The sequence below is a fragment of the Pinus tabuliformis genome, chromosome 5_2 (genome assembly GCF_031772625.1).
Source record: "Pinus tabuliformis cultivar Carrire ecotype Pingquan chromosome 5_2, CPIR1, whole genome shotgun sequence".
NCBI classification, from domain to species: domain Eukaryota; kingdom Viridiplantae; phylum Streptophyta; class Pinopsida; order Pinales; family Pinaceae; genus Pinus; species Pinus tabuliformis.
Window position 1 is genome coordinate 1,031,306,147 of NC_142306.1, and position 16,820 is coordinate 1,031,322,966.

Below are 16,820 nucleotides of genomic sequence, written 5' to 3' on the forward strand. Positions count from 1 at the left end.
CTATCATCATCGTGCACCAATTCTGTTTATCACGCTCCCTCGACTGGATCCAGCGGTACTACTACATATAGCGACTTTTTCTCAAAGATCATTTTGCACTTCATCAGATTTATGATTCCATTCATATCGGTAGCCTAGTCTATTCCTAGTAGCACGAGATAGGGATTACTGTCATCAACAATCTCGATCACTTAAAAATTCGTCTATGCGCTTGCGTCTTCAATATCGACTTTCACTCCTTACAATCTTCCAATGGGAAAAATCTTCTGTTGGTTCGCCATTCGTAACTGAATAGGGGACCATTGCAAAGTAGGTTTTCCCATTCGTTTCCACGTTTACTTTGGTAGTACATTCATGTCCGAGCCCATACCTGGGATTACCTGATCCATTTCTTATTCACCTATTTGTGCAGTCAACCTCATCTCCCTTCTTGTGCACAATGTTAGTTCCAGTCTTCATATCCTGTCACTAGGGATCAAAATGGGCTTTTATTATGTCTGGTTTTCAGAGATATTTTCCATAGGATCTTCATCGCAAAATATGCCATAAGTGTTTCAATCAGAAGAAGCTTGGAAAGAGCTTTCCAATGGTATATCACACTCCCAAAACCGGCTCCTGGTTCAGAAGACATAACCAAATGAATGATTGACTCAAAGGTCTCCCCGCACAATAGTTCATGTGTTGAATGATCTTGGAGAAGCTAGCAGATGTCAACGGTGGGATTGTGATAGAGAAGAAGAGAACATAGCATTTAAGGTCTATTGTTGTGCTGCTAATCCTCATCCCAACATATGGTGAGCTCGTTTCTCTGCTTTGATTGAAAGAGATATCCATGAACCTGTGCAGAGGGCACTATACATTGCTGACGGTGATATTGTTGGTGAAACGTTTATAGCTGTTGGTCTCATGGTTCTAGAAAGAAATACTTGGAGATTTATAGGTATGAATCTTGGGTGAGGCAATTGTTATGGGCTATGATGCCATGCACTGCAGATGATTCGGGACATTTTGATGAATATGGATAGAACATATGTTACAAACCCCAATAAAACACCTGTCCATGAACTTGGATTAAATCTATGGAGAGACCATATAGTTCGTGCTGCAAAAATTAAGGATAGGCTATTGAATACTCTTCTTGAACTTGTACATTGTGAAAGAACTGGAGAAGTCATCAATCGAGGTTTAGTGTGTAATATCATTAAAATGCTAACATAGCTGGGGCCTTCTGTTTACCATGATAGTTTTGAGAAACAATTCATGGAAGAAGCATCAACTTTTTATTCTAATGAATCTCAACAATTTATTGAATGCTGTGATTGTGGTGACTATCCGTAGCAAGTTGAGAGAAGGTTAAATGAAGAGATAGAGAAGGTTTCACATTATCTTGATTCAAAGAGTGAGGTAAAAATTACAGCTGTGGTTGAGAAAGAAATGATAGCAAATCATATGTAGAGGTTGGTGCACATGAAGAATTCAGGGCTTCTAAGCATGCTTGTGAATGATAAGTATGATGATTTAGGATGCATGTGTAACCTGTTTCATAGGGTTCCTACAGGACTTCGTACCATCTGAGATGTAATGACTACCTATTTACGTGAAACAGGCAAATAGTTAGTCACTGACCTAGAGAAACTAAAATATCCTGTGGAATTTGTGCAATGCCTTCTTGATGAGAAGGACAAGTATGAAAAGATTATAAGTGAGGCTTTTATCATTGATACAACCTTCTAGAATTCCTTAAATTCATCTTTTGAGTATTTCATCAATTTGAATGCAATGTCACCTGAGATTATTTCTTTATTTGTTGATGAAAAGGTTTGAAAATGCCTCAAAGGGGTCAATGAGGAATATGTTGAAGTGGTTTTGGACAAAGTGATGATGTTGTTCCGATATCTTCAAGAGAAGGATGTCTTTGAGAAGTACTACAAGCAGCACTTAGCTAAGAGACTTCTATCAGGCAAGACTGTTTCAGATGATGCAGAGAGGAGCCTAATTGTAAAATTGAAGATAGAATGTGGTTATCAGTTCACATCAAAATTAGAAGGTATGTTCATAGATATGAAGACTTCTCATGACACAATGCAAGGTTTTACTACAGTGTTGGCTGAATCCAGTGAAAGAAATGAAGGCCCTACTTTGGTTGTCTAGGTTCTCACGACAGGTTCGTGGCCAACACAAACTAGTGCTAGGTGCAACTTGCCTACAAAAATCTTAGCAGTATATGACAAGTTAAGGCATTCCATCTTAGCACTCATACAGGCAGAAGGTTGACATGGTAGAAAACCATGGGAACAACAGACCTAAAAACAACCTTTGGAATGGGTCAAAAACATGAACTTAATGTCTCAACTTATCAGATGTGTATTCTTATACTTTTTAATTCAGTAGAGCGCTTGAGTTACGAAGACATTGAAGTTACAAAGGCATTGAAACCAACCCCAAAACTTCATATGCCCTGCATCAAAAATCACAAATTTTATTTAAAAAATTAAGAGCTGAAGGCCCAACTCAGCTCCAAATTCCATGCACCCCTGCATCCACAACACAGACAAGTCAAAAAATCAAAGCCAAGCCAATTTGGAGTGTGGCGCTGCGGTTTTAGTTGTGGTGCTACGCTTCTAGCTGTGGCGCTGCGCTTTTGGAGTGTGGCCCTACGTGCAACGCTTACACCTAGGAAACAAGCTAAATGCTTCCTTTAGGGTTAGATTGATCATTTGACAACTGCACATGAAGGATAACCAAAAGAAACATGGAGATCTTGATGAGAAAAGTCGTGTAGAAAAGTTGATTTGTTAAATCCCCTCAAAATTTGATTTTTGTATGCATTTGGATTTCTGGTTTAAAATTTGATATTCAAGCAAGCAAGGATATTATTATCAATCGAGATGCAACATGATGACCTCCAACATTGTAAATCAAGATCATGATTAGTTTTGAAATGATCTATCTCCATATCTTTAAGCCTTTGATCATCCACCAGTCGAAGATTGTGGAAGCAGAGCTTTACTGACAGGTCGTTTAAACTGACAAAGGCAAGATGAAGAAGACTTTTAATCAGATTGTTAGAGAGGGAATTTGACAGATACAGGGATGATGACCGATATGTCAAAAAAGTGATTCGAGATAGGGATTATGAAGTTGAGCTACAATGCAAGAAGAAATGGTGCTGTGCGTAGATCCTGTGTGTCGAAATTGGATTCACGCTTTGTAGAAAACATTATAGCTTTTCATTCAAAATTTTCGACGCGGTTTGCAGCAAGGACTAAATTCTGTGAATCCTAGGATGACAAGGTAGATTTTGAAGAATTTTTATCTTCACTTATGAACATGTTGGACCGATTTGTCCAGAAAACAACGATATGATTGCCTAATGGGACGAAATTGAGTCTGCAATAGTTGTTTTGAAGGCAATTTTAAATCCAATAACTAAGGTGGATGAAGAGATTGCTTGGCCTCCAAAAGCACGCAAAAAGTATGACTTTAATGCACAAGGAAATAGTATAGAGGGAACAAGAAGGTCAGTTGGATGAAGGTTTTCTTTTAGAAGTCAAGGCAATGTCTGATGGAGCTAAGTCTGGTTGGTCACAGTTTTGAAAATAGCTCGCAAAATTCTAGGTACAAATGGCAATCAAAGAACATCCAAAGAGGAACAAGAACAGCAGGTTGATCAACCAACTCCAAAATTCGTGCATGCAGGTGCAAGGTGGTAGTCAAAAGGAAGATTTTGTGGAATATGGTTCCACACTTAAAGGAGCAGATATAGTGATGTTAATCCACTTGGAAAACCTTCACTTAATTTGGGTTCTCAAAAACTATTTCTCATGGTTCTTAAGATAGTTTGGGATTTTAGTTGCAAATTAGTTTATAATATAGTTTTATGATAGGATTTTATTATTAATTTATTTTATTTTATTTTATTTTATTTTCTATTTCCTATGTTGAGGAAATCAAAATAGATTTGTAATTTACTATATATAGGATTATTTTTAAAAGATAGAGGTTCAATTTTTGCAGCAGAGAGAGACTGCTTGGGACTATGCAAAGTTTTTCTTGAATATTATTTTAATAAAGCAGTTTCTACCCTTTAGACCTGGGATCCATCAACGTGTTTAATGTCTGGTATTTTTTTCCAATAATTCACATACATATTTTGTTTTTTTACCTTGTTACACCATTATCTAAGAGATGTGTTAGGAATTCATCTACACACGATGCTCCTTTCTTGATGATTTTGTTGTTAAATGTAGTGGTTGGCTTTGTAGAATCCATCCTCTATTAGATGCTCTATTGAGTAACCCTTTGTTTCTCTTTCGTCTAATGATGCTACTGTAGATCCATCCCCTGTTTGATGCCTGTAGGGCAGCGGGCTTTCTCCCCTATTCTTCTCACATTTGCAATATTTTATCTGGCGAAACATTACACTTACTTTGCCCCAAGTTTTCCGGCAGAAACTGGCATCGACTCCATAGCCCAATGGTCCTTTCTCTTGCTGTTTTCAACCCAAAAACCTTTCAAACAAATTCCCACACTCCATAGCTAGCCTAATATTCAGTTATCATAGCCACATTTTGTTGGCAAAGAGAGATCCATCTTTGGTTTGGCAGGGCTAGATGCCAGATCGAAAGTTTGGTCTATGGTTACCTCGGAATTGCCTCTTCCCAGCCTTGAGGTTCATTCTGAGTGCTAACATATTGGGGCCTCTGCCGGGAAACGAGGTGGCAGATCTTCTACGGGAAAGATCGTTCAAGTTGAAGATCTAGTTGCTGATGGTGGACAACAGTAAAACACATATGAAGGCTGAAATCATCTACCTAATGACTCCATTGTTCAAGATCCCAAGCTTCAAAGTTTCAAAGCAACTTCACTGCCAACGAATCCAGAATCCAGATTTCAGAATGTTGATGGTAATCACCGATGACAGGGTATGTGGCAAATCCGTTATCTAGTGAAATGTTATTGACTTTAAGGGATGAGTTAGCAAAATTTCAGATTGATTAGAATTTCTCAACATCAATGTTTCTTTGTTTGAAATCTAGCTGAATCACACCTGAAAGTAAATATTTTTTTCTCAGCTTAGTTGCTAAAAGATTAGAAAATGAAATTGAACTATTGGATGTTCAAATTAAATCAAATGAATTCCGAGATCCCAAAAAGTTCTTGGAAACTCTCCCTCCTTCAAAACAAGAAACAATAGGGTTGTTTGTGGATGTTTGCATTGAAAGTTTGCAATTGGAGACCTGTGTTGAGGAGTTAGGGTAGCAAACAGAGTTTGGTCTCTTCGATCCTATTGTAGCATACATGGAAAAAAATTTCAATTTGAATGATAAACCAAATTGTCTTTTACACAACCAGACTCATTTTGTGCATGTATGGCTGTTAGCATTTCCAGTTGTGTCTTGGTTCAAGCACTTCCAAGAAACATGCTTGTCACAGTTACTTGATTGTTTGATTTGGTATTACAACATCACTTGATCTATTTATTTTGCAGCAAAGTAGGGTAGGTTTGTGCATAAATAAGCTGCCCAAGGCAACACATTGCTTCTGGTATTTGTTAATGTATAGGTTGCAGTGTATCTATGTTTTTGGTTGGTATAAGTTGTTCAGGTTTGCAGATGTTTGTGACCTTATTGCCCAATGGATGAGGCATTTGTTTTACAGTGTTCTTGACACCTCCAAGGAGCTGTCATCCCCAATAAGGTCGATGTTACTTCCAGTCTTCGTAGCCTGTCACTAGGGATCGAAATGGGCTCTTATTATGTTTGGTTTTTAGAGATGTTTTGCACAAGATCTTTAGTGGAAGACATGTCATAAGTGTATCCGTTAGAAGAAGCTTGGAAAGATCTTTCCAACAGTATATCACACTCTCAAAACCGACTCCTAGTTCAAAAGATATGACCAAATGAATGATTGACTCAAAGGTCTCCCCGCGTAGTAGTTCATGTGTTTAATGGTCTTAAGGAAGCTAGGAGATGTCAGTGGCGGGATTGTGATAGAGAAGAAGAGAACATAGCATTTAAGGTCTATTTCCGTGCTGCTAATCCTCATCTCAACATATGGCGAGCTCATTTATCTGCTTTGATTGAAAGAGATATCCATGAACCTGTGCAGAGGGCATTGTACATTGCAGATGGTGATATTGCTGGTGAAAAGTTTACAACTACTGGTCTCATGGTTCTAGAAATAAATACTTGGAGATTTATAAGTATGAATATTGGGCGAGGCAATTGTTATGGGCTATGATGCCATGCACTGCAGATGATTCGGGACATTTTGATGAATATGGATAGAACATATGTTACAAACCCTAACAAAACACCTGTCCATGAACTTGGATTAAATTTGTGGAGAGACCATATAGTTCGTGCTGCAAAAATTAAGGATAGGCTATTGAATACTCTTCTTGAACTTGTACATTGTGAAAGAACTGGAGAAGTCATCAATCGAGGTTTAATGCATAATATCATTAAAATGCTAATAGAGTTGGGGCCTTCTGTTTACCATGATGGTTTTGAGAAACATTTTGTGGAAAAAGCATCAACTTTTTATTCTATTGAATCTCAATAGTTTATTGAATGTCGTGATTGTGGTGACTATTTGTAGAAAGCTGAGAGAAGGTTAAATGAAGAGATAGAGAGGGTTTCACATTATCTTGATTCAAAGAGTGAGGTAAAAATTACAGCTGTTGTTGAGAAAGAAATGATAGCAAATCATATGTAGAGGTTGGTGCACATGAAGAATTCAGGGCTTGTAATCATGCTTGTGAATGATAAGTATGATGATTTAGGATGCATGTGCAACTTGTTTCGTAGGGTTCCTGTAGGACTTCCTACAATCTGAGATGTAATGACTATTTATTTACGTGAAACAGGGAAATAGTTAGTCACTGACCCAGAGAAACTGAAAGATCCAGTAGAATTTGTGTAGTGCCTTCTTGATGAGAAGGACAAGTACGACAAGATTATAAGTGAGGATTTCAACAATGATAAAACCTTCCAAAATGCCTTAAATTCATCTTTTGACTATTTCATCAATTTGAATGCAAGGTCACCCGAGTTTATTTCTTTATTTGTTGATGATAAGTTTTAGAAAGGCCTCAAAGGGGTCAATGAGGAAGATGTTGAAGTGGTTTTGGACAAAGTGATGATGTTGTTCTGGTATCTTCAAGTGTTATAGCTCCAAATCTCACTCTTATGATTTGTGATGCTGTACTCATGGCCTAGGGCAACCCCTCCTTCCAGACCTGGTCCTAAAATTTAAAAAACAGTGTTTTATCCCTTATACGCGACATTGCCCTGAGTTAAACGCGTGTATACGCGGGTATGTGTATAGCCAACCCACGTGTATGTATTAAAACACTTAAAAAATATAAAACTCCTTATTTTCAGGTGGAGATCGCGGGTTTTACCTGCTGATCACCTGTTAGTGGCCATGGCCCAACTGTTCCCAACCAACTCCTAACTAAAAAACTACTTTGGAGATGCTATAAAAAGACCTCAAAGGGAAGGCCTAAGGGAGGAGAGAAGAGAGAGAAAGGTTATTATGCTGAGATTTTTCCCTTGACCAGGTCCGAAGTCCCTCGTGCCTTCTGCACTTCCCCCATTTTGTACAGGAAACCTTTGTTTCCTTGTGTGTTGATGTTCATCCACCATTTATGACATCATGGAGAGAGTCATGGAAGGAGTTTTGTTAGAGGCTTGAGGCTGGAACGGATCCGGAAGGAAGCTTTGCTTGGAGCTTGCTGAAGGTGACTCAAGTGAAAATATTCATTTTTATGTACTTTATTTGTCTATAATAAAAGAAACACATGTCTTGGTTCCCAAAATGAATCTTCTTTATGTTAATTATATTCATATTTAGAATTCATATGTAAATGGTTGTTTGGATTTCATAACTAACTACCTTTCTTTATAACATGAAGATGATTTCTTTATAAGTTTTTGTCCATGTACTGTTGTATTCTTTGAATTGGTTGTTTTGCAGGACAAAAGAGAAGAAGGGAACTCCAAGAAGGGTTTGGACCCTAAAGGCCTTCTCAAACGTAGGACCAAAGGTACGTACCCTTATCATAGAATTTGCTTATAATAGCATAATGGTTGTATGAATGTATGTTTCTTTGAATAGATAACTTTCAGTCTGCTAGGGTTTCAACCCAAAAAGCCCTAGGGGAACATTTCCCTCTATCAGAATTGGCGACTCCACTGGGGACGACATTCTTGTTGTTCCTAGTTTGGGTGTTTTTCAAGCCAATAAGGGCTCAGTTGCCTTGTCTGCTTGCTGTTACTGTCTGGTCTGTTTTTGAACTTTAAGTTTTGCCAGTTTCTTCAGATTGTCTTTTTTATTTTTCTTGAAGCTTTTCATATACGCTGTTTTTATTAGATACAGAAGCGTATATACGCTTGTTTCTTTCAGTGAACCCGCATATACACAGGTTCCCTCAAACACAGTCGCGTATACACGCAATCTGTACATAAGTACAATCGCGTATATATTGCAATTTTCAAGATCTATAAATCTTTTTAGTCTCTGAAGGTTTGTCTGGTGGTTTGAGTCAGTCTGAAACAGTCATTTTCCAGTATCAGTTATTTGTTTTACAACGAGCATCTTGTTCTGAATTCTCTTGGACTATAAGGAGTATTGGTCTTGTTTTTTGTTGATTGCAAGCGTCATCATTTTTTGCTAAAGCACGCAAGATTTCTTGCTAGGAATCTTGGCTGCTCTGTTTCATCAGGGTAGGAAGATTGAATTCAATCTTTGTGTTAATCTTGCTTTTGGGTGACTTTTTGTTTGCTTGACAAAACTGCTTTGTGACCAACCACTTCTTTGTTTCATGAAAGTTGTTGATTGACACTTTCTTGGAATTTGTCTTTTTGATCTTTTGGTTTTCATTGCCAAAGCTTTCATTGTTGCTTTTGATTGTTAAGAGCGATTTCAAACACATTTATTTTTGTTGAGTCTTCATCCATTGTGTGGTGTCAATTCACAAAAGTGTTTAATTGCCTATTCTTCAATCACAAGTTTCAGTGTTGTTGAGAGCATTTTTTGAAAAGACTTCTTGTTTGTTTGTTTCTTTGAAGAAAATCTTTTGAAAATCTTAGTTTTGCTTTCTTGAACTTGCTTTTCATTTGGTTTCCTTTTAGTAAGTGAAAGTGCTTTATGTTTGTCTTAAAACTTGTTTTTAGTGTTTAGACGAAATGAATGGTAACATTTCATATTCCATCTAGGCATTTTAAGTGGCAAGATAAATATTGATAAGCAAGAAACTTTCATTTTTTTGTCTTTAGAGTAGTTTTGAATCTTGCATCCACATATAGTTGTTGCATTAGGATAGATTTGCATCCCCTTCTTAGGCATACATAGCTTTGTTAGCTTTTGTGAGTGTGAAGTGTGTATTAACGAAAAGAAAAGAAAAATTTGTTTTATTAGAAGTACCTCTGAACCCTATAGAAATTGCTCTTCATCGAAAAACAAAAAAGTGCATGTGCATGTAGTTAAGTTTTTATTAATTTCTTTTGTGTCAAAAAACACCACTAGTTTCACTTCCGTTACCTTGTGACTTAAAGAACAACCTAATAAAATCAAGCGCTAACTAAAATTAACTAGAACTTTTTGTTTTAGTCAGTTACACCAACAAGATTAGGATTTTAGGGCCTTGGATTGGGCGAGTGGAGAGTTAACTCTCTAAGGCCATATAAACATCAAACGTAGGAGTCTGAATAACGAGAGAAAATCCAATAGCGTTAGGAAGACCAGGAAAGCTCCGAATTTGGGAGTTAAGCACGAGGGTCTGTGAAGACAGGGAAGAGAGATACCCCCTCTCCTACTTGTCCGAACTTACCTCACGACTGTTCCGCCTGGCTTCTGCGATGAGTTGGTATCCATAGTTGCTGCTCCTACGGAACTACACAGGTGGATGCGGAGGGGAATCCCGTGGCACCTGAGGTTGACGTTGCATCACTCTCAATAGTACTACTCAAGGGCACCCTTGCGAAGCTTGGGGGCTTGCACCGGCGTAGGCTGTTGTTAGGAGGTCAACGTAACTTCCTTTGATACCTTCGCTGATAGGACTGGGTCCTCATCATCCCAGACTATCTTCGGAAGTCCCCTTATTTCACTTTCTCGTGTTTTGGTGTCCGGTCCTAATCACCCGGAGCGGAAATACTTGGAAGTTGTTTGACTGGCTGTATCTTTAGGGACTTTATAGTGTGTGCTCTGTGCTCCTAGTTGGCCTAGCTTTCAATTTTTTGAGTCTTTAGTTAGATCATAACAAAAAATTCAAAGTGGCTGACCAATCTCCTAGATGGTATCGAAGACTTCGTGGTCTTTTGCCACCAAGTTTAGAGCCTTCTCCTAGAAGGCGCAGAGGCAATACTACCGGTGGGTTCCGTCCCACGCCGGTTGACACATCGGGGATTGATCCTCCTCTCGGGGGCATTAGCGGCCAAGCAAGGCCTGGCACTTCTGAACAAGAGAGGGACACTGTAGTCCTTTCTCGAGTTCTCTTTCAAGCGGAGAATAACATAGAGGTAGAAGAACTTTTAGAGTTGTTAGCGGCTCCAAATTCTCCACTGCCATCTAGTCATCCAGACGTACTGCAATACGTTGGGACTCTGACGCATAGACTGTCAAGTCCAGGTTACTCTACGTGCTTACCATCGATGACCACTACTGGAAGCATGGCTTCTACAAGTGCTACGACTATGCAAACCCCAACATCGGTGCAAGGGGGGGGAACCATTTCCATCTCCTCTGCTTCCTTGTTTGGATCTTTTGCTAGCACATCTTTAGTTGGCTCTACCACCATTCCGTCCACGAGTGGAAATGCCCAAACCAATGCTTTTGGTACTGGATTCTTCCCATTTGGCACCCACTCACAGGGTATTCCATTGGTTCCGTTTAGTGCCGCTACGTCCATGATGGGCAGATCAGCTTCATTCCAGAGTTTTCCTTTCGGAAGTGGTCATATACCACATTCCAACCCGGCGGTAGGATCCATGCCTTTTTCTTCTGTAGGACAAAGCAGCAATCCTTTCCAAGGTTGGAATAACCCTGGGGTTAGTAGCGCAGGAACCGGGAATCCATTTATCAGCCAACAAGGGAATAGGCCGTACTCCATGGTTAGTTCGTTCCAAAGTATTCCTCCCCTAGCTTCGGCTTGGAATCCGTATCAGGGGTTATCAACTCCTTACAATCCTTTAGGAGGAAACTTTGCTGGTTATGGAGGCTATACAGCCGGAGTTGGTCAAACTCCGAATTTTTCTGGACCACAAGGCTTGCCTTTTGGTTCAGCCGGTTCTACTGGTTACTTCGGGCAGCCTGGTGCCTCCCAAATTCCAAGACAATCTTTTCAGAGCTTTGGGAGTTCTGCCCAATCTGGGTGGAATCCCCAAGGTCCTCCTAGGCTTCCGTTTCTTGGAACGTTGAACTTGCCAGATCTCACTAAGTTAACAAATGACCCGATCAAGTACAATCGAGCCTGGTCTCCGGTCCCAACCAAACTCCCTTCGGACATTCCAAAATTCGAAGGGAAGAGTGGTGAGGACCCAGGTGACCATGTAACCACATTCCATTTGTGGTGCTCATCTAACTCCCTTATCGATGGCTCGATTATGTTGAGACTCTTTGAGTGCACCTTGACTGGTAATGCGGCCAAATGGTATATAGAGTTGCCAGGGGGAAGCTTTACATCGTTCGCTGACTTAGCCAATATTTTCTTAAATCATTTCCAGTTGCCTGTCCGCTATGATGCCGGAACTGAACTTCTGGCCACCTTTCGACAGGATAAGGCAACCCACATTTCTGACCATATTCAGGAATGGAGACAGAGAAAGAGGCTCATTAAAGCCGAAATCCCTCCGGAGTACCATCTCGAGTGGTTTTTGAAGTCGTTACAACCCGAGATCTCCAAGGATGTCTCCATGTTTGGGGTCTATTCTGAGGAGCAAGCCATTTTTCGGGCCCAGCAATTAGAATTGATCTACTCTCAGTCTGGTATCCTACAAAAATACTTACCAGATGCTCCTGGATCTATGATTGACGTAGCTAAGTTAGAGCCAGGTTTGCACGCGGATGGTATCGTTGGGTCAGTAGACACAACTACAGTGAACTTGTTGAATCAATTGCAGCAATTGTCCTTGCAAGCTGCTTCTAACAACCAAGTCACATCGTCTAATCCTCCCGCTTCCCAAACTTCTTCAATAAATGCTGTCCAATCTGATAACCCCAAAGAAAATCAAAATTCCAATGGGAAAAAGAAAGGACGAGGTAAGAAAAATAACCAGGATGAGAAGCCTGATGCAAATAAATCTGGCAACAACACTGGTGGTGGTAGAAATGAGTCGAGAAAGAAAGTCAATTTTCCATGCAAATTGTGCAGTGGAGACCATCTAACTCATCTCTGCCCTAAGATTGAAGGCGCTCAGCGCTTGTTAGGACAACAAGGGACTTCTAGTTCTCAATGTGTGTTAACCAACCCGTTTCCCCAAGGGCAGCAACTTCTTGCTGGCAAGAGTTCAAACCCTGGAACCTCCGCTGGGGGCAACTAGGAAGGGGAAAAATCGTCAAATGTTTTCATGATGGGTTCTAATGTCCATGTGGCTACTCGGTCACGTGATTATGGTGAAGCCGAAACTTCCAAGGACAAGACTGTTCCCAGAATTACTGACCTTCATATTGAGCGACCCCCTGTCGCGACTGTTAGCGCTTGAAATTTCACCTCAGGCTGAGAAAGGTAAACCTCAAGGCAACATCAAACCACTTAGCCTCGTAGCTAGCCCTACGGGGCAGGAGAGGGCTCTCTCCGGTCTATCTCCGTAAAGATTTTCAATGGGTGAGATGACCAATAGGGTAACGCTGATTTTAGGCTAGTAAACTGATCAAAAGGGTTGATTTGGGGTTTTTAGGGTTTTTGGTGGCAAATTGAGGAGATGGCAATTTTGGGTGCGGGGATTGGACACAGTTTCTGCAGGGGGTTCTTTGGGGCGAGATAGGATACAATATTGATGCCTTAGATTGAGGTGAATGGATGAGAAAGACAGGTGAGGAGCTAAGGAGAGCAAATAATAACTTTGAATTCTCCTTAAACACTAGAAAACATTGAAATTAAACAAACTTAAAAGCAGAGCATGACTGTCATGAATTCTACTTTAACACTTCATTTGTTTAATGTGCAGAAGGAAAAGAAAGGAAATGATTCACATAACACACTTACAAGTACATAGAGAAACACACCATCAATACATGTAACCACAAGAATCCCAAAAAGGACTGCAAAACCCTGGTCTTCCTTAGCCAAAAATTGCAGAGATATAGTGAATAATACAATGATAGCTTATCCCTCAAAAGTCCAACCTTCCAACCTCTGAAAATGACTAAGAAAATACATAATATAGGCAAGCTAACACCTTTCCTTGCCTCTAGGGGTCTAGCTCACTATCCTAGGAGCTGTTTCAACCAATTCTAAACTAAGCACTGAAAACTAGGCAGTCAAAACAACTTGCCTCTATAAGCTAGGAAACCAATTCATTCATTTAATTTTCACCCTTTTCATGAATGAATCTTCTAGAAGAGGTACATAAGAGTAAAAGTGTCATAAAAGTACATTAATTACATCAAGGAGGATAACAATCCACTCCAAAAAGTCAAACATGGTCAAATCTGCGTTTTTCTGAGCTGTACAGTGAAATTTTGAGAAAATTGCCTGATAGGTCGCGCGCCTCTGCCTGACGGGTCGCGCGCCTTTGGGACCACATTTGGGGCACTTTTAGGTGTCCCAATTGAGCACGAGTAGGCTTGTTGGAAAGGTCTATGAGTCTACTTTCCAACCCAACTAGCATTTCTGAATTTGGTGGTCATTTGCCCCTCCAAAATTGCAATCTCCCAAGACTGCTTTCTGTGTCTCAAAAATGTGGCAAAAAGTCATTTTTTGCTCCTTTTTTGACTTTCTGGAGGCCCAAAACTTCATAAAATCTCAAGTCCATTGATGAGCATATGTAACTTCTCATGAAAAATCTGGAAATGCTGAGTTTTTGTAAAATGGAGTTGCCAGGATGAAGGGTCGCGCGGGGGGTGAGACCCGTTAATGGAGAAAACCTGTAAATTGCCTGAAAAAACCAAAATTTACCCAAAATGCTCAAAATTTCTTGGGATTTGTGCTGTGGCTGGGCTATTTAGTGCCTTGGTCCTTCAGTGAAGCCTCGGCCAAGATATGGAGGGGATCGGGCCTCTTTCTCCTTTTTTGTGCCTTGGCCAACCGCCTTTGGAACATCTTCATCTTTGCCTTGCACACGTGCATTCTCGCCCAATAATGGTTCTTCATGTTCCTCAGCAATTTCTTCTCTTGGTTGGCCTTAGCCAACAACCTCTCCAAGTGAGCATTGAGCTGGATAAGCATGGACTCTCGCTCAGCGGGCAAAAGATCACCAGGTCTTCTTCGGTTCAAGTTGCGGTCACTACGAATCCTCCACAACTCATCAAGAGCTTGCTCATCCTCCAACTGTTTGTTGCGCTGCTCCAGGTATGAGATTGTCCATTGTGCCCCCTCTAACCTCCTCTGCAATGCATCATTTTCAGCTCTAAGGTGCTGAATGATCTCCTTTGACTCTCGGCTAGGAGAACTGACATCAAGATCAATAAGCTCTATATTCGAAACACCTGATGGTCCCTCATCAATCTTGGGCTGTTTGCCCCTCCCTGGTACCTGTGCTGTTGAAGAAAGCGAGGCCCCTTCCACCTGATGTGGAGATAACACTCGCTGAGCCGATGAAGAAGGCGAGACCCCTTCCACATGCTGTGGAGAAAGTACTCGCCGAGCTGCTACAAATAAGGTCCTCTAGCCTCTCTAATAAGTAACCAAAGGTGAGGAGCTGACATGTCTAGTGATGGGGATGTCATGCTGCTGTGATGGTCCTCCCTCCTCGTGAATAACTGCAGCATATGGCGGTGGTAGTACTGTGAAAAGCTCACGAGAGATGAACTCCTCCCATGAGATGCCCTGCTAAGCCAACTAATGTAATACTACAAGCTAAATCAAACCATAATGGTAAAGGCTCCTATACTGCTGTGCCGGGCTCTTCCTTTGCATCATGGACACCATCCTCTCAATGTTTTGATAGAAGAAAACAGGGATGTTCATCATCCGTACCCGTGTGAAGTGCATCAAGAGGCGAATATGGTATGAATATACCTGTGAAAATCTGCCCTCACAGGTAAAATAGAGCATGATGAGCCTCATCATGGGAGCATACTCACTCCTGAGAAATCTGAAGGGAAACACTCCTGTCAAATGTCTCATGAGTGATGGTCTAACGAAAGGCTCAAAATGAACACTGTCCAACACCTTGCGCTTATTCCATACCTCTCCAACATTAGGTATCCCTGTGGCCTATGAAATCACCTCAGGTGTCAATGTAAAGTCCACCCCGGCAAGGTTGACATGTCCATCTTGCAAGTGTAAAACAAATAGGTGAGCCAACTCTCTGTGGTGTTGAATCCTAGAGATCCTCTCACAAAACTCATAGCAAGACATGTACTGGAAACATGAAACTGCCATAGGACAAGCCTGTAAATCTGCCAAAGAAGTGGGCTCCTTTCTCCTATGATGACCACCCTTTCCTCCCTTATGAGGCCTCCTCTGTACCTCAATCTCTGAAGCTAATGCCTGGTCATCACTCTGCTCATAGGTTTCGGTTTCGGACATTGTTTAAGGAGCAGAGTGGCCAAAATGTACTGCTGTTTCTGCCTTGTAAAATGCTGATTTATATGCTGTTTCAAGGGGACAAGGAGCACGGGGGAAATGTTAGGGGAGGGACACTTTTAAAGGGAAAATGGGAATAAATATATAAAACAGGGATTCAAGGGAAAAAACATTGCAAAAATCATTGCATATGCATCATTATATACATTGTTTACATGGGTAATGAGAGGTAGGGTTAGGGCTTAATTTTTCATTTTTTAGGGAAGAGGGGTAGGGTTTGGATTTTTCTTTACAAATAAAAGGGAAATTTATATAAAAAAACAAGGAAAATGACATGGGAAATGGGGAAAATGATTACAAGGGGAATACCTTTCAAACAACATAAACCCTAGGCATATTTTACAAATTTAAAATGCAGCAACATGGAGCTTTTCTCTTGCACATGGAGATCCTTTAAAAATGCAATTAAGATTCCCATTGACCATAACAAGCAACCATTCTTAAGTTGGAGAGCCTACCTTAGGCAATTTGGCGATTTCGGAGGGTCCTTGGATAAATTTGTAGTCGGCTTGGTAAGCAGGGCGCTGACGGGTCGCGCGCCTCACCCAACGGGTCGCGCGCCACTGACGGGTCGCGCCCGTTGAAAAATTACACTGCCGGAACGCGCTTGACGGGTCGCGCACCTGGTTCAACGGGTCGCGCGCCTGTCTAGCTCTCAAATTTGCTCAAACACTCACCCAGTCTCTCTTGCAAGTAACTTGGATGCACAATGAGGGTCGATGGGAGGGAGATTGGGCCTTTATAGCTTTGATTTGAAATAATTTCATGCCAAAACCCACTTTATAATGTTTTTCTTTGACACTTTATAAAATTGACCATTTTGGTTTCCTTTGTCCTGAAATTGACTCATTTAATGCTTTTGCTCGATACTTTTTGCAGGGATATCATTTGAGGGATCTTGGCAAGGGAGCCAGGGTTACATGCTGTCTCTGGAAGTTTTTTGAAATTTCATCACTTTTTACAAAAATTTGAAGAATGACCTTGGCTTTAAAAACATAGTTTTTAAATCCAAGGTAAAGATTAATTGTACAAGATTGAAATTTGGGAGGAACACCTTTAAAACCAT

At 40.6% G+C, this 16,820-nt stretch overlaps 2 pseudogenes; both read left to right on the forward strand.

Moving 5' to 3' along the window:
* The window catches only part of LOC149162758 (cullin-3A-like), a 34,856-nt pseudogene extending 28,613 nt beyond the window's left edge, over window positions 1-6,243 (forward strand).
* Window positions 6,244-16,820, forward strand: part of LOC149162759 (cullin-3A pseudogene) — a 29,625-nt pseudogene continuing 19,048 nt past the window's right edge.